The sequence below is a fragment of the Pinus tabuliformis genome, chromosome 7 (genome assembly GCF_031772625.1).
Source record: "Pinus tabuliformis cultivar Carrire ecotype Pingquan chromosome 7, CPIR1, whole genome shotgun sequence".
NCBI lineage: Eukaryota > Viridiplantae > Streptophyta > Pinopsida > Pinales > Pinaceae > Pinus > Pinus tabuliformis.
Genome location: NC_142293.1, coordinates 1,217,059,151 through 1,217,080,473, shown reverse-complemented (window position 1 = coordinate 1,217,080,473; position 21,323 = coordinate 1,217,059,151).

Here is a 21,323-nt window from a genome sequence, read left to right as displayed (position 1 = left end):
GTGTGTGTGAGATGTTTCAGACCTCACGAGGGGGTGGCCCTTCAAGTAGCCCCCACATGCCCAAAGGCATACCTACTACGTTACAGCCTCATATGCAATTCCACAGATTTGATGGATTCAATTCCTACCGATCGCAGTGTTCATAGCATGCACATCTCTTCCAGATGATCCATTCAGTTTTGCATAGTCCTTCCTTGTTCAACAGGGCTTCTCCAGTTGTTCTACCCTCCCTCCCACCCATTTTTTGTAGGGAAGGGGCTTTGTATCTCATGTACTCAAATATTATTGTATTCAGTCCTAGCTCATGTTTTTCCAGGTGCATTATGTATATGGGACACATTGTATTATTTTCTAGCTCTGTTATGCCATCATGTCATGTACCATTCATCATGTACTTCATTGCTCAGTTTTATATTTCTGGGCGAACCATTATTTTTGTACTAAGTTATCTTGGCGGGTATGGGTATGCCTCCTCCACCTCATTGAGGTCTGGTACCACAACATAAAAGGAGACTTACATTAGTCTCACCCCCTCTGTCCCTATCCTCTTTCAAATTCAACTTCATTGCTCTCTCTCTCTCTCTCTCTCTCTCTCTCTCTCTCTCTCTCTCTCTTTGTGACTCCCATGTGTTGTCTAGTGATTGTGTCTTTACAACGTACTTTGGTCATACATTTTTCTCCTAACACTTGTACATCGAGGGGCAATCTGTTATCACCAAACAATTGATCATCTAGCCTAGTTTACTAGATGGATTGAAGTACACCATGTAAAGCCAATTTTACCATAGTAAAATTGCTTTCACTGTGAGAAATTACTTAATAAACCACCTTTGTTAAGTAATTTATAGTTAAAACCATGAACAATAATTAAATAAATCACTATTTATTTGATTTTCTTCTAGGATTAATTAATTTAACCATTGTTTATTATTATTCCTTGTCATATTTGACCCAATCACGAAAAGTAAAGAGATAAATCATTAATTATCTTATTTTTCCCCAAGAATAATTAATTAATCACTAATTAGTTATTATTCTTTGTCAAATTTGACTAAATCCCTTAAGAATAATAAAATAAATCCTTATTTGTTTATTATTCCTTAACTAATTCCTTGAGATGATAAATAAATAATTTATTTATTTATTATTTCTAAATAAAAGTTTAAATACTTTTTCCCTCCTAAACAAATATAATAAGATATTCCAGGTAGTTATTCCAAGAATGGGATCAATAATATTTTACTATTGCTCATTATTTGAGGAAAAGTCAATATTTTGTTATAAATAGAAGGGTTTTCCATTCATTATTCACTTTTGATTATTTTCATTGCTGCCTTCATTCTTGTAACACTGATTATTTTCATTGTCATGCACCATATTTTTGTTGGGTTTACACATTATAGAGGAGTGTTATAGACATTTTTGTGCCTCGTAACATGGAGCATGAAATGTCGATAATTACAGGGATCCTCAGTCCCTAAACATGTTGTTCTTACCCCTAGAAGAACAAGGTCAGCAAACCACAGCACTTCCCATCAGTTCTCCACCTGAAAACACTCAAAAACAGGCTATTTTTGGATCATGTCAGCTGCTCCACTGAGCATCTGCGCTGGAATGCAACTGCTCCTCCTTGTACCTGCGCTGAAAGTCAAATCTAATGAAGGCTACCTGCGCTGGGCGAGATTGGCCAAGTGGCACAGTCATTCTGCAAGGTGTCAATTGCCCAGGAAGCTTCCAAACTGACACTTGGTTCATGGGATTCGCCCTGTGATGAGTAAGAGGTACTTGATCTCCATGTGTAAGCAAGGATCTCCAAGTGGACTCAAGAACTGAAGTTTAACTGAAAAGGGAGAGGACACAAGGCAGCTTTATGTCAGTCTCAAGCTGACTCATCCTTTCTTCTTCTCTCCTATATATAGAGCTCTTCTATGAGGTCTAAGGAGGCTGGAATTTTGTGCAAAGCAAGGAAGTGTTGTTGGTTTACAGTTAGAGCTATTGGGTGATTGCTTTTATAGAGGTGAAGAGGAGATTTCTTGCTGCTGGGGAGGTGCTGCTGGATTGGAGCCATTGATGGTTGTAACCTTCTCAGAACCCTGTTACTTTTATCAATAAAGCTTTGAATGTTCTCCTATATACTTGTATTGCATTGATGTATTGTATTTACTTGTATATTTGATTCACTCTAATCCATGCATCAGTTATGAGTACATGTATCTTGTAGTCTTCTTCTCTCTGTTGTGCAGGATCTGTGTGTAGCTGGACCGGCAAAGGGAGCAAGGAGCTGGGAACAAGAGACAAAGAGAGAGGATAAGGATCGACAAAAGCGAAAGACACCGGTTGGTTAATCTTTTCTTCCTTCTCTCTGTACTTTCGTAAAGGAAAACATTAAAGCTTTACTTTCAGTTGTTGCTAAAGACTGTCACCTTTAGAGTAGGGATAGGGTCATCCGAGTCGGATACTTTTCCCCACAACAAACTGGCGACTCCGCTGGGGAGCCTAGTATCTTGTTGGTGTTTGTAGTATCTTTGCTATTCATTTCCTGAAGAAAAGAGTACCAAATCGAAAAGCTTTTGACTATATCAAAAGCGAAGTAGAGGGGCTGCTACTCTTGCTCATTTTCTGAGCAGATTCATGATTTGAAGAGCTGATCTACAAAAGACTCTTGTACTCTTTGTGATAGCTTTTCATCCTCTTGATCATCCCTTAGCTTGTACTTGACCTATAGCTTTTTATTTCAGCAAAAACAGTGCATTTTTGAGCTTTTTATGACCCGGAAATCCTTGTAAACGCAACTCTCGTGTCTCAGTGCAGGCTGTCCACAGGCAGTCTGCATTTCAGCGCAGGTACTCCCTTCGGGAATTGCGCTGAGAGTCAATTTGACAGACCAGAGCCTGCGCTGACCCAGTTAGGCTATGTCTTCCTGAGGTTTCCCACTGTGTCTTAGCCCTGTTTTCACTGATTTTTGCTGCTGATTGCTGGTCATTGTACTTGCTGTAAACCAACTTTCCTTGACATTATTCTGCCTCAGTTGTGTGATGAAACTGTGATTGTTCTTTCAGTATTTCTTGTTTCAGTTACAGTTTCCCATTGTGAAAAGCAAATCAGTATAGCTGTGGCCTCTTAGATCCTGAACTGTAAAAGTGTCTTTGTGATCTTAAGAGCTAGTTTTATTACTGTTCATGGCTGTTTGAGTTTGTTTGTTTTTTATTTTATGGTTTGAATCTATACATTTCCAGTGTCTAAACAAGTCGATCTTAAGGTGTCTTTTGATTTTGGACAAGCTTGTTTATTTTTCGCTCGAAATTAGATTCAAAAGTCATACAACAGTTTTCCTTTCTGTCTTACATCAACATTAAGGATAACGAAAAGAAATACATGCATTGTGCATATTTGCATTTGACTGTGTGCTTGACGATTTAGGAAAATTTGCATTTTAGTGTGTGTTCTATGATCTGTGCGAAAAGTTGTGTCTTTCTTTTCCCTCAGTAGATTAAGGTTTTCAAAGTTGAAAGATTGAAAAGTTTTGCTTCTCATCTTAGATTGCATTTAGGAAGTTGTATATATACATCTCGTGGTGATCCTTAAAGGCAAACTGCTAAGCAAGATCAACATTAAAATAAATCCAATTTACATAACAACGCTTTGTAACATAACGCAAACATCTAGAGGTCTAGGTAGAGACGTGTTCCAGCGTCGTTAAACGTAGTGACTGTCGATCTCTACGAAGGTGGGTGATTCCTCCTGAGAGTCGGTGGCACTAATATGGACTTGTGCTCCTGCGTACCGTCGCGTATATTGGGAGACCCCTATAGGCATTTATCCTTTATCCTTAGGAAGCCGTGTCGGCCGCCCTACTGATCGCGATGCAGTGAACACAGCATTCACGAAGATCGACCACCCGTACCGTAAAACGTATTCTGTGGTTTCGCGAAAGGTTTGGCACACCCTCTGCCTAGATCTCCAGAGCAGTTTCTTTTGGCCTTTTTCAAACTCTATAACTGAAAAAGTCCAACCGAGCATTTGTCACTTCGGGCTCGTTAATACATCGAAGTCAACTAGAGTCATCTTTAGCTTTTTCTCGACTCTTAAAACATGAAAAAGCAAGTTTGTGTCTAAAAGCGTCGTTAATAAAATTTATTTTAAGCGGAACATAATCACCTGTTATTCCCACGTTGATCTTTCAGTTGAAAAGTATGGAGCCCACCAACCAAGGAAGTAACCTTGGCGGAAGTCCAAATCCCTTCTCCTCTTGGGGAGATGTTGGTGCGCCTCATATGGCAACATTGTCACTTCCAGGATTGACAATCGGCCTACCTGTATGGCTCTTTTCAACTAATGTAGTCCAGATCGCCACTAATCCTGAGCAGTCGAATCAACAGTCAGAACAATCTAGAACTACCCACCAGCCTTCCACTTCTTACGATACTTCCTCTGATCCTTCATCTTCGCAAGGTAGAGCTGGCAAGAGTCAGCCTCCCAAGGAGAAGAAAGAAAAGAAGAAGAGAGAAAAGAAGCAGAAGGAGCCTCTGGCGAAGGCGACTGGGGGCAAGCAGAAGAAAGCTGACAAAAACCCACACACTGCACCGACCGGGCCTAAATCGCCATGTGTCATTTGCAAAGGGATCCACTTCCATCGTGATTGTCCTTGTATTCCCCGGATACTAAGGGACTGGTCCCCAAGGTTGCACAATCCGGTAGCATCAACCTCTGGTTGTCATGTTGATTGCAGTCCGTCAACTAACGAGAGTGAAGGACGAAGAAGGGGACCAAGATCACCCTGTCTATTGTGTGAAGGCAATCATGCCATCCACAAATGTCCATTCTTAGATGAGGCAAAGAGAGTTTTGGAAGATCGTCCGGTTTCACCGTTGCGACTTCCTCCTGGATACCAAAAACTCGCGCCTAATCCCTCGATAGTTGAAAATCCAGTTGACCCGCTCAAGTGGTCAGCTGAAGTGTCGGTCATTGAGAATGAACCTACTGAATCCAGACTAGACGAAAGTCTAAAGGTCGAAACGGCAGTTGACCCGGTTCTTCCTTCAGAGGTTTCATCGTCCAATGACTCCGTCATTGAAGACCCGTCTTCAAATGACACCGTCGCCGAAGAGTCAGCTTCATGCGACACCCTCACTGAAGAGAATAAGGATGACACCATCCAGGTTCTTTTCATCAGCACCGACTCTGATGAGCGTCAGGGCAATGCGCCCATTCCTTTATCGCAGGAAGGAACATCATCAGGGTCATACCCGGCCGTATATTCGGTCCCACCACCAAGCAACCTGGTTGTATCCTTTGATTGGAATCAACTAGGCAGACCCCGGTTACCAGCCAGTATACCATTCAGAATCATTGTCCAGATCTATAGAATGATTATGGCTGGTACTATCATTGATGAAGGGGCGTCTGTGAGTATCCTTTCCTCTATTGCTTGGAAAGCACTGGGTTCCCCAGCGCTTTTACCTGAGTTAAGAAATCTCTCAGGTTTTGATAAAGGAACCAGTCGACCATTAGGAATCCTCCCCAATGTACCTGTTACATTGAAAGGGAAGACCGCCAATTTAAACGTGATGGTCATCCAGGGACCCTTGGATTATAACCTACTCCTTGGACGTGACTATATTTATTGCATGGGAGCGATAGTCTCCTCACTCTTTAGAGTAATGTGTTTTCCACATGAAGGAAGGATGGTCAAGCTCGTAGACCAACTTTCATTTCCGGGATCTCGCATCGCAAATAGTCAAATACCAATCCTAAATGGTCTGTTCACTCAAGATTCGCCTCCACCCCCAGTCCTCCTTCCCGATGAGTGCGAGTGATTCGGAAAGAAAGATTGGAACCCAGGGGGCATGCACCCTGGTCTGCTTCGGGCAGAAGAAACCCTGGGTATAAGGAAGAATTTCCGCAGAAGAATGGACTAGTCCGTACCCCGTCCGGCGGTGGAAGAGGGGTTGTTCTAGAATAATATTCTTTTGTCAAAGTTATGCGAGTGAGATAATCAGCTTCTCGCTCCCCTTGTCTAGATAATCAGGATACCAAGGAAGGGGACCATTTGCGGTAGCAAGTAGTAACCATCTTTGAAGACAAGCCTCATCCATTAAAACATATGTTTTGAAGGATAAGTAGGGGCAGCCTCCAAAGAAAGAGATTCTATTGCTGCAACAGGTGGTCGCCATCTTTAGTAACCTGATGATAGACATCGCCGAAGAAAGAGATTGATTTGCGGCAGCAAATAGAACCCTCTTCGGATAATAAGAAAGAGGCAAGCCTCCCTCAATAATACCATTGTTTTGTCTTTGAGTAGTGTTCTTCTCTTGTCACAAATAGCTGTTCGTTAAAAGTCGGGCCGACGGGAAGCCTGAGTACCGCGTAAGACCCCTTAAAATAACGAGAAGACTAGTATCGTTAACATTAGATTGGCAAGATGACAGGTAGCTATGAACACCCAAAGAAAAGCAGAGGTAGGGGAGAGGAGGGGCAGCCTCGAAATTCTATCCTATACCTTGGGGCATGCAAACTTTTGGAATGTGAGCGAGGGACGACTATTTATTTTTTAAAATTTTTAGGTCCTCCCTTTAAACCTGTAGGTCTAACCCTTTAAACTCGTAGGATTAGCCGATTCCGACCTTGCATGAAGAAAATCTGTGGGGCAAAGGTAAAAACTTGCCAAATTGGAGCATAGCTTCGTGAGATAAAGCTCCTTAAAAAATAGCTATCTCACAGGAGGCGTTCTTATTCTATGACTGGTATATCGAGCAGTTTTAGCACATAGTTCATGCTCGTTAAAAAATAAACGCAAGATCCGAGCAGTTTTAGCGCATAGTTCATGCTCGTTAAAAAATAAACATAAGTTTATGAGCAGGCTTTCCTTTAGAGTTCAAGCTCATTCAGAAAAAATGAACCGGTAAATACCCTTCTGAGATCGTAAATTCATCAGCCATAAAAGCCTTGGTCGTGTTTGTGCACCGTCACCTCCACCGTCATTTGGCCGATCATTCACTTCCATTTGTGTGTTTACCCTTTTTGAGGAACATCTGCGAAGAGTGATTTCACTTAGCCATCCTTGTGACACTGTCGTGATTGGAATATTCCAACTTGTACCTGGAATCAGTTGCTATCCCTGTTTATCACTCGTTCCTCAAAAGACGAGTCTTCTTTGAGCTCTTTTCACTGACTCGTAAAATATGAAAATTTTGCCGAGTTTTGGCCTTCCAGCTCATTAAAGCGACCGGAAGAGCTATCCCTCCTCTAGATTTTAATCTTTTTGGACCTGAGGGATTATTGCACAAAAAGATCGAGCGCTTGTTTTGTTCGGCTCGTTAAAAGTACCGAACACCCATCCCTTCTGTATTGTTTTATACTTTTTCGGACTTAAGGGATTAGATGACGAAAAAGGAATTTTGGAGTTGACTTTATGTACCTTTTCAGACTCTCTAAAAATGAAAAGGACCGAGTTTTCCTTGTCGTTAGACTCGTTAAAATGATTAAATAGCGACAAACTTGTCTTTAGACGAGAACGAGTTTCCCTATCGCTAAGCTCGTTAAATCATAGCGATGGGCTTGCCCGAAGGGCAGGTTATAGAACAAGCATATGTTATCCTCCTCAAGCTTGACAAAAATAAAGAGGTACTGGTCAGAAATGACTGGGGAAAAATTGGGAGAACATCAAAGCTTAACGGTAGCAAGTCGCTCTTGAACATGACACTTTTCTTCCGTACCACATCGGGTTGGGTTGTTTCATTCACCGGTCTCATCACCATGGTCTTCGCCAAACCATCCACATTTTGGGGTAATGCTACCGATCCATCGCATCAGTGTCGTTATATGTTCAAGAGAGGTCATTCTGAAAGTGTCAACCGTGTCCCATCCACTGCCATACATTATCCTTCATCCATTCATGATCGCCACCCTGAATCATATGTCACAGTTTGTTTTCACCTCCACTAAAATCATTAGCTCCGTTCCGTGTCATTGATGTGGGATTCATTAAGGCCCTCCTTTGACGGATCGCTTCTTGTCGACTTCAGCTCATTATCCAAGAAGTTGATCTAGGAACAACCCCATCAGTACTTTGAAGCTTGCATGCCTCAATGGCAAGTTTCTCACTTCCGGCGACAGGTATACATCAATGACCTTCGACCAGAAGATTTTGCGTGGCGTTCGACGCCAAGTCCTTTATTCACGCCACGTGAATTGTACTGCAGTACCTTGAGGGTCATTATCATTATCGGTGATTCCTCTCGCGCTTGTTAACGGTTTTCATCATTGACCGGTAATCAAGCGATGTCTTTCCATGTTCGACTTCAGCGAAATTCTCACATGGATCGACTTGTACTTAGAGTGAAGATCGAACGAGTTTGAAGACCCCGGATCTAGTTTCATCCATCCAGGCTGCGATACATATTCAGGAAATATAAAAGCATTTGTCATGTACATCATTGCAGCAGATGATCATCCTACTCAAAGGATGATAATTTCAGCAGAAAATTATCAGTCTACCATCAGACGATCGTTTGTTCTATGTACCAAAATGTATTTATAAAGCTGAGCATGGGAACGCCCGCCTCAGCTAGATCATGAAAACAGAATGAAAAATAATGTATTGTATTGTATTGTATTACAGGGCACCTCTCAGCACTTGAATGAACTTCGGACCCTCTGGATAAAGCATTTCACCCGATAAACGGCCTCATACTTTAGGGGGCAACTGTTATAGACATTTTTGTGCCTCGTAACATGGAGCATGAAATGTCGATAATTACAGGGATCCTCAGTCCCTAAACATGTTTTTCTTACCCCTAGAAGAACAAGGTCAGCAAACCACAGCACTTCCCATCAGTTCTCCACCTGAAAACACTCAAAAACAGGCTATTTTTGGATCATGTCAGCTGCTCCACTGAGCATCTGCGCTGGAATGCAACTGCTCCTCCTTGTACCTGCGCTGAAAGTCAAATCTAATGAAGGCTACCTGCGCTGGGCAAGATTGGCCAAGTGGCACAGTCATTCTGCAAGGTGTCAATTGCCCAGGAAGCTTCCAAACTGACACTTGGTTCATGGGATTCGCCCTGTGATGAGTAAGAGGTACTTGATCTCCATGTGTAAGCAAGGATCTCCAAGTGGACTCAAGAACTGAAGTTTAACTGAAGAGGGAGAGGACACAAGGCAGCTTTATGTCAGTCTCAAGCTGACTCATCCTTTCTTCTTCTCTCCTATATATAGAGCTCTTCTATGAGGTCTAAGGAGGCTGGAATTTTGTGCAAAGCAAGGAAGTGCTGTTGGTTTACAGTTAGAGCTATTGGGTGATTGCTTTTATAGAGGTGAAGAGGAGATTTCTTGCTGCTGGGGAGGTGCTGCTGGATTGGAGCCATTGATGGTTGTAACCTTCTCAGAACCCTGTTACTTTTATCAATAAAGCTTTGAATGTTCTCCTATATACTTGTATTGCATTGATGTATTGTATTTACTTGTATATTTGATTCACTCTAATCCATGCATCAGTTATGAGTACATGTATCTTGTAGTCTTCTTCTCTCTATTGTGCAGGATCTGTGTGTAGCTGGACTGGCAAAGGGAGCAAGGAGCTGGGAACAAGAGACAAAGAGAGAGGATAAGGATCGACAAAAGCGAAAGACACCGGTTGGTTAATCTTTTCTTCCTTCTCTCTGTACTTTCGTAAAGGAAAACATTAAAGCTTTACTTTCAGTTGTTGCTAAAGACTGTCACCTTTAGAGTAGGGATAGGGTCATCCGAGTCGGATACTTTTCCCCACAACAAGGAGAGAGACTCTACACAAGCTGAAGACGTTTAAGGATAGCCAAGAACCCATCCCATAGAGGGGGATTGGTAACATCTATTTGTTCCCTTCATAGGTGTCATAATAAAATTATTCTCTACATATATGGTTTCCATTGGATGATTGGAGTTATTACTCTTTCTTTTTGCTGTTTAACTATAATTGTGGCATAGATTCAGACTTTGGCAGGTTTTTTTCTATCAGCTGCTACATATCTACAATGTTTAGCAGTCATTTATATTGTTGAGTTTGTTTTTCATCTATAATCTTAAGTGGGTTATTTTCATACATCGTTGCAAACAATTACATATATCATTGAACTTGAAAAAATGTATATTTGCAGTCCCATTTTACACACTCTTGGGCTACATAGTGTGCAAACAAGGGGTATCCATAGATATTTCCAAGGTTTTGGTGGTAGTTAACATGGACCCACGTGAAAATGTTAAACAAATTAGATCTATATTGGGGCACATCAAGTACTATCGAATATTTATCTGCAACTATCCATCCATTACTACCCCAATGGAAAAACTGCTAAGGAAGAATGAAGCATTTACATGGCCAGAGGAATGCCAAGCTATGCTGAACATACTGAAAGAGAATCTTGTAAGTGCACCCATTCTGGTCTACTCCAACTGGAATAAGAAGTTCCACATCCATATAAATGCATCCGATATTTATCTAGGGGTTTTTTTTGCTCATCTAGGGTAGGGGATCCTTGACCACCCAATCTACTTCGCCAATAGTAAGTTATCCACTACAGAAAATAATTGCACCAGGATAGACTGGGAAGCACTGGCTATGGTGTATTCTCTCTATAAATTTAGACACTACTTGCTTGGGGGTCTGTTTAAGTTTTTTACCAACCACTGTGCTTTGAAATACTTAGTAAACAATCCTATGCTGAAGGGGAGAATTTTCATATGGTTGTTGTTATTTCAATAATTTACTTTCGAAGTGATTGTTAAACCTAGATGACTAAATGTGGGACCTGATCACCTTTCATGTCTAGAATCTAGAGAAAGTGGAGGGCCATGAGGCGATCAACTACATAACACTGACATGTTAAGGATAGAAGTAATATTAGATAACCTAGAATACATTGCATCCTTCCTAGCTATGGGAAAATGTCTAAAAGAGTACACAACCACACAAAGAAGGCACATGGTTGTTCAAGCGGTTGATTACTAGTTAAGTGCGGGTCAACTGTCTAAATTGGGGGTTAACAAATTATTGTGTCATTGTGTCCTCCACCATGAGAGATACGATGTACTATGGGAATTCCATTCAGGGGTTGTGGGTGGCCACGTTGGGGGAAAAGTTACCACGCAGAAAGTGTCGTAGGCAACATTATGTTGGCCCACAGTTTTCAAGGATGCGAAAGAATACGTGAAAGGGTGTGATGCATGTCAAAGGGTTGGAAGGTCATCACATAGAGATGAAGTCCCATTACAACTAGTATGTACCTTGCAGATATTTTATAAATGGGAATTTGATTTCATAGGGGCGATCAATCTACCAGTGCGTCACTCTCATGCTAGGTATATAATCACTGCAACATAATATTATTCTCACCATGTGGGCTGAAGCAACACTTTTGAAAGATTATACAGTAGATATTGCCACCAGATTCATATTCAAGAACATCTTATCATGATTTGGGTGCCCCAAGAGTCTAACCAGTGATCAAGAGATAGTTTATAAACGAGACAGTTTCTTCACTACAGTTGGTGGCTGAATTTGCATATTTTTACCCACCTTTTTACCCTGTTTCCTGTATCCATTTTATACCAAATTTATATTCTAAACCACATGTGTATATCTCTTGTTACGTATTTACAAATCATTAATCAATGAATCATAATCATAGGGGATTATTTCCTAAGTGGCTTTCTAATTCGATTATTCTTGCATATTTAGAGAAAGAATGACCAAGACCGTGGTTTAACGAATGGTGACCATCGAGCTGGAAGCACTATCCTGGGACATCAGCTGTAATAGTGGATCAACCTCTCAATCAATGCACTATTATCTTTATATTTTGTTTTACTTTGGAAATCGCTAAGTAATTGTAGGTGGAAAGTTGTCGTAATTCTAGGAGATGTTAGTGTTAACAAATTGTATAAGTAGACTTACGGGCTATGAAAGCCAGTCATTAAGATGACAAGAGAATTATGCTAACTCTGATTTTATAACATCATACTTTGTAATCTCCTTTTTATTAATGAAATTCTAATCTTCTGAGAAATTCCTGACTTCTTTATCTTGCCACGACCCTGATCAGGGAGTTGGGCCCATTATCCTGACTAGGTGCTACTGGAATATATGTGCACATAGGTTTATTTCGGTTGAGTTATTTACTGATGTGAATGATTATCAGTGTGTTTTTGTGAGTCTTAACTTGTTTTTACTCTTATTTTTTTATAGTTATTTCTTTCTATTACACATTATTATGTTTATAATTGAATGTTCAATCCTGGGTAGGGAAACTATGGCCTACATATACTTTACATGATAGCCTTTAAATAACTCATAGATCCCTGGGTTGACAATTAATGTGGAATTGGGTGAATTTCATGATTCATATCTGAACACCAATATTTTGGCACCATTGTCGAGGAGGCTATCGAAGGCACAAAAGTATTACCAGTATTGACCATAGGGTTGTAGTGTTTTCTTCTCAAAGATGTACGAAAAGAACCCACTTAAGATTGTGGATGACAAACAATCTCAACAATATAAATGGTTGCTAAACATTGTAGATCTGCAGCAACTGATAGAAACAAAACCTGCCAAAGTCCGGATCTATGCCACAATCATAGTTAAACAACAAAAAGAAAGAGTAATAACTCCAATCATCCAATGGAAACCATATATACAAAGAATAGTTTTATTACAACATGTGTGAAGGGAACAAATAAATGTTAACATTCCCCCTCTATGGGATGGGTTCTTGGATATCCTCAAACATCTTCAGCTTGTGTAGAGTCTCTCTCCTCTATAATGTGTAAACCCATCAAAAATATGGTGTGCGACAATGAAAATAATTAGAGTTACAATAGTGAGTGCAACAATGAAAATAATCAAAAGTGAATAATGAATGTAAAACACTTCTATTTATAACAAAATATTGAGTTATCCTTGAATAATGAGAAATAATAAAATATTATTGATCCCATTCTTGGAATAACCACTTGGAATATTTTCTTATATTTTTTTGGGAGGGAAAAAGTATTTAAACTTTTATTTAGAAATAATAAATAAATAAATTATTTATTTATCATCTTAAGAAATTAGTTAAGGAATAATAAAAAAATAATGATTTATTTAATTATTCCTAAGGGATTTAGTTAAATCTGACAAAGAATAATAATTAATTAGTGATTAACTAATTATTCTTAGAGAAAAATAAGATAATTAATGATTTATCTATTTATTTTTCATGATTGGGTCAAATATGATAAGGAATAATAATTGAACGATTGTTTAATTAATTATCCTGGAAGAAAATCAAATAAATAGTGATTTATTTAATTATTCTTCATGGGTTTAACTATAAATTACATAACAAAGGTGGTTTATTAAGTAATTTCTCACATTGAAAGCAATTTTACTATGGTAAAGTTGGTTTTACATGGTGTACTTCGGTCGATCTAGTATATTAGGCTAGATGATCAATTTTTTGGTGATAACACATAGGATTGATCACTCATCCTAGGGAGCGAGTTCTTCACGCTGCTCCAAGTCCTAAGCATTAGATCATTTTTGTTTCTTTGGTTTCCTTTTGTTTCTAGGACCACTCTCTCATCCTCGTGAGGGAAGTTTTCACCTTGCTCAAGGTCCTGAGCATTAGATTGTCCTGTTTTCTTTTCCATAGGAATTGCTATCTCATCCTAGGAGGGGAAGTTTTCATTTCACCTAGTTTCGGGTCCTGAGCTTAGATTTTGTGATTGGTCTATTTTCTTCTATTTTCTTTCTTTTTAGGGGCCACTCTCTCGTCCTGGGAAGGGAATTTCTCACTCTGCTCCAAGTTCCAAGCTTTTGATTTATTTGAATATTTTCCTTTTATTTTCTAATTGCATGAACAAAGATACAAATAAAAGGGGTAGAGGAAGACCCCCGAAAAGAAGAGGGAGAGATCTAAGAAGAAATACCTACATCCAAGAAATCATTTTAAGAGTTGAGTCAGGATAATTGTCACAAGCTGTTGTTAGGGTGAGATCGCATACGAGATGTGGAGGGTAATCAATTTCATAACCAGAACCTCCCCCAATGAAAGAAGTGAAATTTGGGGAAGAAGAAGTAGCAAGTAGAGGATCTGAGGAACTACATATTGTAATTTCAGAGGAAGAAGATTTGAGGGAATTCTCTGCACCATTTAATCAGGGAAGTGTTGTTAAATGACCTCAACCGCCTGTTATAGAACAACTAGAGCCAGAACCTATTGAGATTCCTAGTGAATATTGGAAGATATTCATGGCCCCTGCAACTTCTTCGATCGAATTTTCAATTGGAGATATCAAAGGTGATGCACCTATGAAGCCTACTCCTTTAACAACATTACCTAATTTCCATGGTCTTTCTTCTAAGGATCCATACACATTCCTTTTTAAATTTGATGTTATCTTTCAGGGGTATGATTATATATTTTATGCTCATAAATTGAATATATTCCTCGCTACTTTGAAGGAAACAACTTTGAGATGTTGTATTGGTTTAGGGGGAAACTATATTACCACATGGGATGATATGAAGATGATTTTCCTTAAAAAATATCAAGACTACTACAAATCTCAAGATGTGAAGGAAGAAATCTTTAAGATTATCTAGAAAGAGGATGAGAACATGGAGAACTTTGTGGAACATTTTCAATATATTTTGTAGAGATGAGGCCATAGTGATCTGTTGATCTAAAGATGATCTGAGGTTGTCATTGATGTCAACCCAAGAAGCACCAGGGGCTACCTTGAACTTTCAAGGGAATTTTGACTTGACAACTTACTCTATTTTGAGTCAAGGATCTTCTAGATAGATTCTTCTCGTCAAGATGTTTCCGTTGATATATGGCATGCTAAGTAATTCTTCACGGTTTGAGAGATATTCATTGTTATGAAACCAGCTCAAGAAAAGATAGAAAAGATAGATCAACGCCTTAGAATTCAGCCTCTTCGAGGGAGCAAGCTCCTTTACATTACATAAATGAACAATTCTTGGATGATACAAATGAAAAGACCTCCTTTCTATATATAGGAGTCTAAGGGGTTATAACATAATCATAGTCGACATAACAATAATAATGTAAGGGCACAATAATAACAATAGTGGGCTTCTATGGGGCACAATAGTAACAATATGGGCACTACATGGGTACATCAATATAATAAGTGGGTTATACTAATAACAATAAGGGGTTACACTAGTAGTATAGGGGCCTAACATTCATGTTTGAAGTTAGTAACCCCAGTTAGTGGGATAAAACCCTATGGGGTTGTGGCATGGCACTCATAATTGGTTTTGCTAATTGAATAATCATTAATTAATATTTTTTTAAGCTCCTAAAATCCCTCCAACATTCTCAATAGAAGCCCCTCTCAACTCCATAAAAAGAAATCTCATATATCCTCCAAATGTAGTGATCGTGACATTTTCTCTATAACTTCATTTCTGCGAAGTCTTAGATTCTGAAATTAAAACCCATTTGATTTGCAATCCTAATGAACTTTGGACCAAATTCTAGATCTTGGTTCGCTATATGTTTGGAGATATGATTTGTGGAAGTTAGGATTTTTGGAGGCTGCCGAATTTCATCTCAAAGAAGTGACCTTGGGAAAATTGTCATAACTCTCTCTCTAAGAAGAGGATTGGAATTCTATAAAAAGTGGTGGATAGTGCACAAAATTTTGTTTTATTTATATCAATTTCAGAGCTGAAGGAGGAAAAGGTGACACATGGCATGTCGTACAAGTTTTCTTTATTGAACTAGTCCATAATTAGGTCATTGTGAGAGATTGGGCATAACTTTGTCTTGAAGAGTCCAAATCGGATCAGACTTGTGACATTGGAAAGAAGACTCAGAGGGATTCTACAAGACTAAAGGTCACATGTTGTGGATCTGAAATCGTAGAGATACATCAGATTAAATATCATGCTCCTAGAAGGCAAGAAAAACTAGATCGTGTTGTCAAGGGGTGCGAAGGACCAAACTTTCTAGGGCAGAAAAGAGCAAGGTGCAGAAAAATGATGCAGAAAAGGTAAGTTGTTGGTAATTATCTTCTATATATGCATTTTCATCTCTTAATTGCATTAGGTTCTTTGTATTCTAATTTTTTGTTTTTGTTTAGCACTGACATATGCTCTGCAGGATGAGGTAAGTTTTGTTATTATCATGTCATGGGTATTTCCTTGAAGTCTTTTTGCAGGTATTATAAATTCATCAAGAGAAGACTCAATTCATAATATATTGTTCCAAAGAATGAGAAAGGGTAGCATGAAAAGAGCAGCAATCAAGGTGCAAAACATCAGCAAGAAGTTCACCACATGAAATCTTCAAGTGAGCAACATTGCATACAGACATTGTAAAAGTATCATTATACAAAGTCATTGTAAAAGCATGTTTGTAAAAGCTGTACAAGTGTCTATCTACCAAGAGTTTAAGAGGTAGTTTCGAGAGGTCTAAGATCATCATTAGGTTGTTGTGTCATAGTTTGGGTTATGGTCTAGTGTTTCGTCTTCTTCTGCATCATTCTATATCATTTTAAAGTGGACCATTTTCCCTGGTACGGGAGTCCATTTTTATTTTATTCTTCTATAGGGTGGTAGGGTGGTGCTAGGCTAGTTCATGAAGTCACCAATAGGTTCAAGCCCATGAAAACTTCAGGGTGGTAGTGTGGTGCTAGGGTGAGTTGTAGCTCATTGGGTGTTGGGGCATCCGTTCAGTTGACTACAGAAGAATCTCGGGCCTTATAGCGTCCATCGAGTGGGAGCTGGACAAGAATGATTTTCTAGATTCTAGGAAGTTGGAGCTTTCTTTTCAATTGGAATTGAAGATTAAAGAATTATTAGAAAAGCGTTCGGTGGTTATTGACCCGGAGGGGTTTTCCACCTAAAATTTTTGTGCCTTTTTTGTTCTTTTATTCACTATTGTTACTACATAAACATTAATCATAATTGAAGATTAACTAATGCTCTAAAAAGATTTAAAAGTGCTAATTTCTAAGGAATATTGATTCACCCCGCCCTCTGAGTATTTTCCAACAATTGGTATTAGAGCTTGGTTCCTTCAATAGCAGTTTAACAACTCGAAGGATATCATGGAGCATACGAAGAATGGTGTACCTCTATTCAATGAAAATAATTATGCACTCTAGAAAGGAAGAATGGAGGTCTATCTCTTGGCACAAGGTTATGAAGTATGGGACACTATTCAAAATGGATTTACACCAACCGTAGATGAACAAGGTAAGAAGAATTTGGTAAATGATGCAAAAGAAAAGAATATTATTATCAGTGGACTTATTGAATCTGCTTATCATAAGGTGTTGGGTTGTAAAACTGCCAAAAATGTATGGGACAAGCTTGAGAATATATATGAAGGTGACTCAAATGTCAAAGAAGCAAAGATTCAAATCTACAAAGCAAAATTTGAGCAACTCAAAATGAAAGAATATGACAACATTGTTGCATACTTCCAACACGTTGATGAAAGAAACAACAATCTGGAAGGATTGGGAGAGCCTGTTGACAGGAAGACTATTATACAAAAGATTATTAGAATGTTACTAGGAAGATTCAACCCAAAGGTATTAGTCTTAGAATACAGTGCAAATCTGGACAAACTCAGCAAAGAGGAATTACATGGAGTTCTCATAGCATAAGAAATGAGACTTGATGAAGAACAGGGTACTTCACATTTAGAAACTACATTCACTGCATCTAAGAAAACCAATAAGGACAAACAACCTTCAAAGGAAAAGACCCATTGATATGTTTCAGTTGTGGTGTGGTTGGGCATTTCGTAGCAAAATGTCCGAACATAAGTGATGGAAACTCAAAAGGAAAGAAAGGCTTTAAGAAATTCAACAAGCAAGGCAAGAAGAAAGGATTCAAAAGGAACTTTCTCTCTAAAGAAGATAGATCATCATCCAACGAAGATAGTGACAGTGAATAAGAAGCTAATGAGAGAGTATTGTCTATGGCCAAGCATAATAAACAAGAGGTATCAAACAATGAAGAAGAAGGGTTGACCATAGAATATTTTTCTGAGGAAATCAAGCTTATAAAAGAGCTCAAGGCTGAGAAGATTTGTTCCAATACTCTTGAAGATAAAGTTCAAGGTCTCAAAATTGAAGTTGAAGAACACAAATGTATTGAAGAGTCACTTCAAAAGAAGTTGGAAGAAAGCCACCGAGAAAGGGAAGCATTAGAAGTTGAATTAGTCTCGTTGTGTAAGGAAGTGAAGAAGGGAAAAGCTGCCCAAAACTATGCCAACAGCTCAAGGGCGTTGGAAGAACTCATCAACAATCAATGATCTTACAATGATAGAACTGACCTTGGTTACAAAGAAGAAGAAGTAGGACCTTCTACAACAAAATACAATGAACCTATGACATCTGACAGGCATGTAGACTTCATTGAACAAGATCCACAAGAACAACCTTGGAAGACAATTCCCCGACGAAGATTTCCATCCAGGTACCAACATATTTTTCATGGCTATTATTATTCCTGTGGAAAATTTGGTCATAAAGCTATAGAATGTCACACATACCCTAGGAACCAATACAATTGCAGGAAATTGGTCAAAAATAGACCTCCTAGGGCTCAACGAAACATCAATAGTTTTGAACATTTAAGAAGTAATATTGAATGTCACATTGGACACATAGCCAGAGACTGTAGACTTGAAAATCCTCCAGAATAATCTTCGAAGCCATAGAATGGACGAACATGGAAGAAGAAGAACACTGATAATTATGCTCTTGCTCTCAAGGATCAAAACAACAAAGATGGGTGGTATGTTGATAGCGGTTGCTCAACACATATGACTAGAGATAGAAAGAAATTGTATCTCTAAAAAAGAAGAAGGATGGAATCATCGCCTTTGGAAATGATGGATCTTCAAATGTTATAGGATCAGGTACTGTCAGTCTTGGAAGCAAAGATGCTCTAGGCAAGAATGTTATATTGGTTGAAAACATGAATCACAATCTACTTAGTGTTGGAAAAATGTGTGATCAAGCACATACAATGCTATTCAACTCCACAAAATGTGAAATCAGGAAAGAAAGGTACGGTAAAATTGTGGCTACAACTAGTTGAGCTCCAAACGACATATATGTCCTAGATGAAGCAACTAAAGCATGTCTACTAGCTAAAGAAGATAAAATTTGGTTATGGAACAAAGGAATGGGTGACATAAACTTTCAAAATCTTGTCAGGATAAGAAAAAAGGAAGTAGTACGAGAAATGTCGAAAATCTCAAAACCTTCCAATACACTATGTGAGGCTTGTCAGCACGGCAAGCAGAGAAAATGCGGATTTAAAACAAAAGATCACTTTGCATCACATCCATTGGAATTGATACATACTGATCTATGTGGTCCTATGGGAACAAAAGGCTCAGATGGGGAATTATATTTCATATCAATGATAGATGACTATACCAAGATGATAGTTGTCAGTTTCCTAAAGAAAAAATCTGAAGCATTTGAGTAATTCAAGATCTACAAGGAGTTGGTCAAAAATGAAATTGATTTAAAAATAAAGTGTCTAAGATCAGTTAATGGTAGAGAATTCACTTCCAAATTATGTCAGCAATACTAAGACAAAAATGGAATAAAAAGACAATTTTCAACTGCATGGACACCTCATCAAAATGGAGTTGTTGAAAGAAAGAACAGAACCGTATAGGAAATGTGTAGAAGAATGTTGAAGGTCTCAAAATTGGACAAAAAATTCTGGGTTCAAGCAATTGATACTGTAGTCTTCATTATCAACATAAGTCTTCTTAGAAATAATTGTAATAAGACCCCATATGAATTATGGAAAGGAAAACAGGCTAATGTAAAATATTTCAGAATCTTCAGAAGAAAAAGTTATATCAAAAGAGAATATCAAATGTTGGGTCAGTTTGAATCACGTGTTGATTAAGGTATCTTTGTTGGTTACTCACGTAAAATAAAGGCCTATAAATGCTATAATCTAAGACGAAAATAGAAAGTGGAGAGCATAAATGTTACAATTGACGAAGATAATGTTCTAATGAATAATGATGAGGATCTAGAATCTTTGAAACTTGAGACAAAGGTTGAAAGCGGTACAGAGAAAATTCTAGAACAAGAAGCAACTGTCAACCATTAAGAAGTAAATAACGACCAACAAGATATATGGGAACAACAACAAGAAGCTCCTTCAAAGAGAACAATAGAATGAATTCAAAAGAACCATCCATCAAATCAAATCATTGGTGACATAAATGAAGGAATTGGAACAAGAAAAGGTCGACAGCTTCATTCACCAAAACAAGCTCACATTGATTTTCTAGCAACCTTTGAACCTAGCGGTTTTGAGGAAGCTAGCTAGAATGAACATTGGGTAGCATCTATGAATGAATAATTGGATCAAATCGAGAAAAATAACACCTGGAAATTAGTTCCATGACCAAAAGATAAAAATTTCATTGGGACAAAATTGGTGTTTAGGAACAAATTGAATGAAGATGGACAGGTTACTAGAAACAAAGCAAGATTGGTTTGCAAAGGCTATGCACAAGTGGAAAGAATTGATTTCGATGTAACATTTGCATCAGTTGCTAGAATGGAAGCCATCCAAATGTTTCTCGCCTATGCATGTTCAAGAAAGGTAAAAGTCTACTGAATGGATTTTAAGTCAGCATTTTTGAATGGAGAATTAGATGAATAAGTTTACATCGAACAACTTGAAGGTTTTCTACTATCATAAAAAGAAGACTATATTTGCAGGTTAAAGAAGGCTTTGTATGGTCTCAAGCTGGCTCCCAGAGCATGGTATGCTCATCTTGATGGATATCTATGTCAACATGGGTTCAAGAAAGGTATTGCTGATAACAATCTTTACGTACAAATAGATAAGGATAATTTAACAATCATTGAGGTATATGTGGATGATATAATATTTGGTAGCAATGATGATCAACTAAGTAAGAACTTTGCTACAAAGATGCAAAGTGAGTTCGAGATGTATTTACTTGGTGAGTTGACATACTTCTTAGGGCTTCAAATATCTCAGCAAGAAAAATGAATATTTATATGTTAATCCAAGTACATCAAAGAAATGCTCAAGAAATTCAAAATGGAAGATTTCGAACCTGTCCTTACTCCAATGGTAACAAGTTGCAAATTGAGCATAGATGAATCATCTAAGGATGTGGATCAGAGGTTGTACAGATCTATGAATGGTAGTCTTCTATATGTAACAACCTCCCAACCAGATGTTATTCAAGCAGTTGGACAAGTAGCAAGATTCCAAGCAGCACCAAAAGAATCACATATTA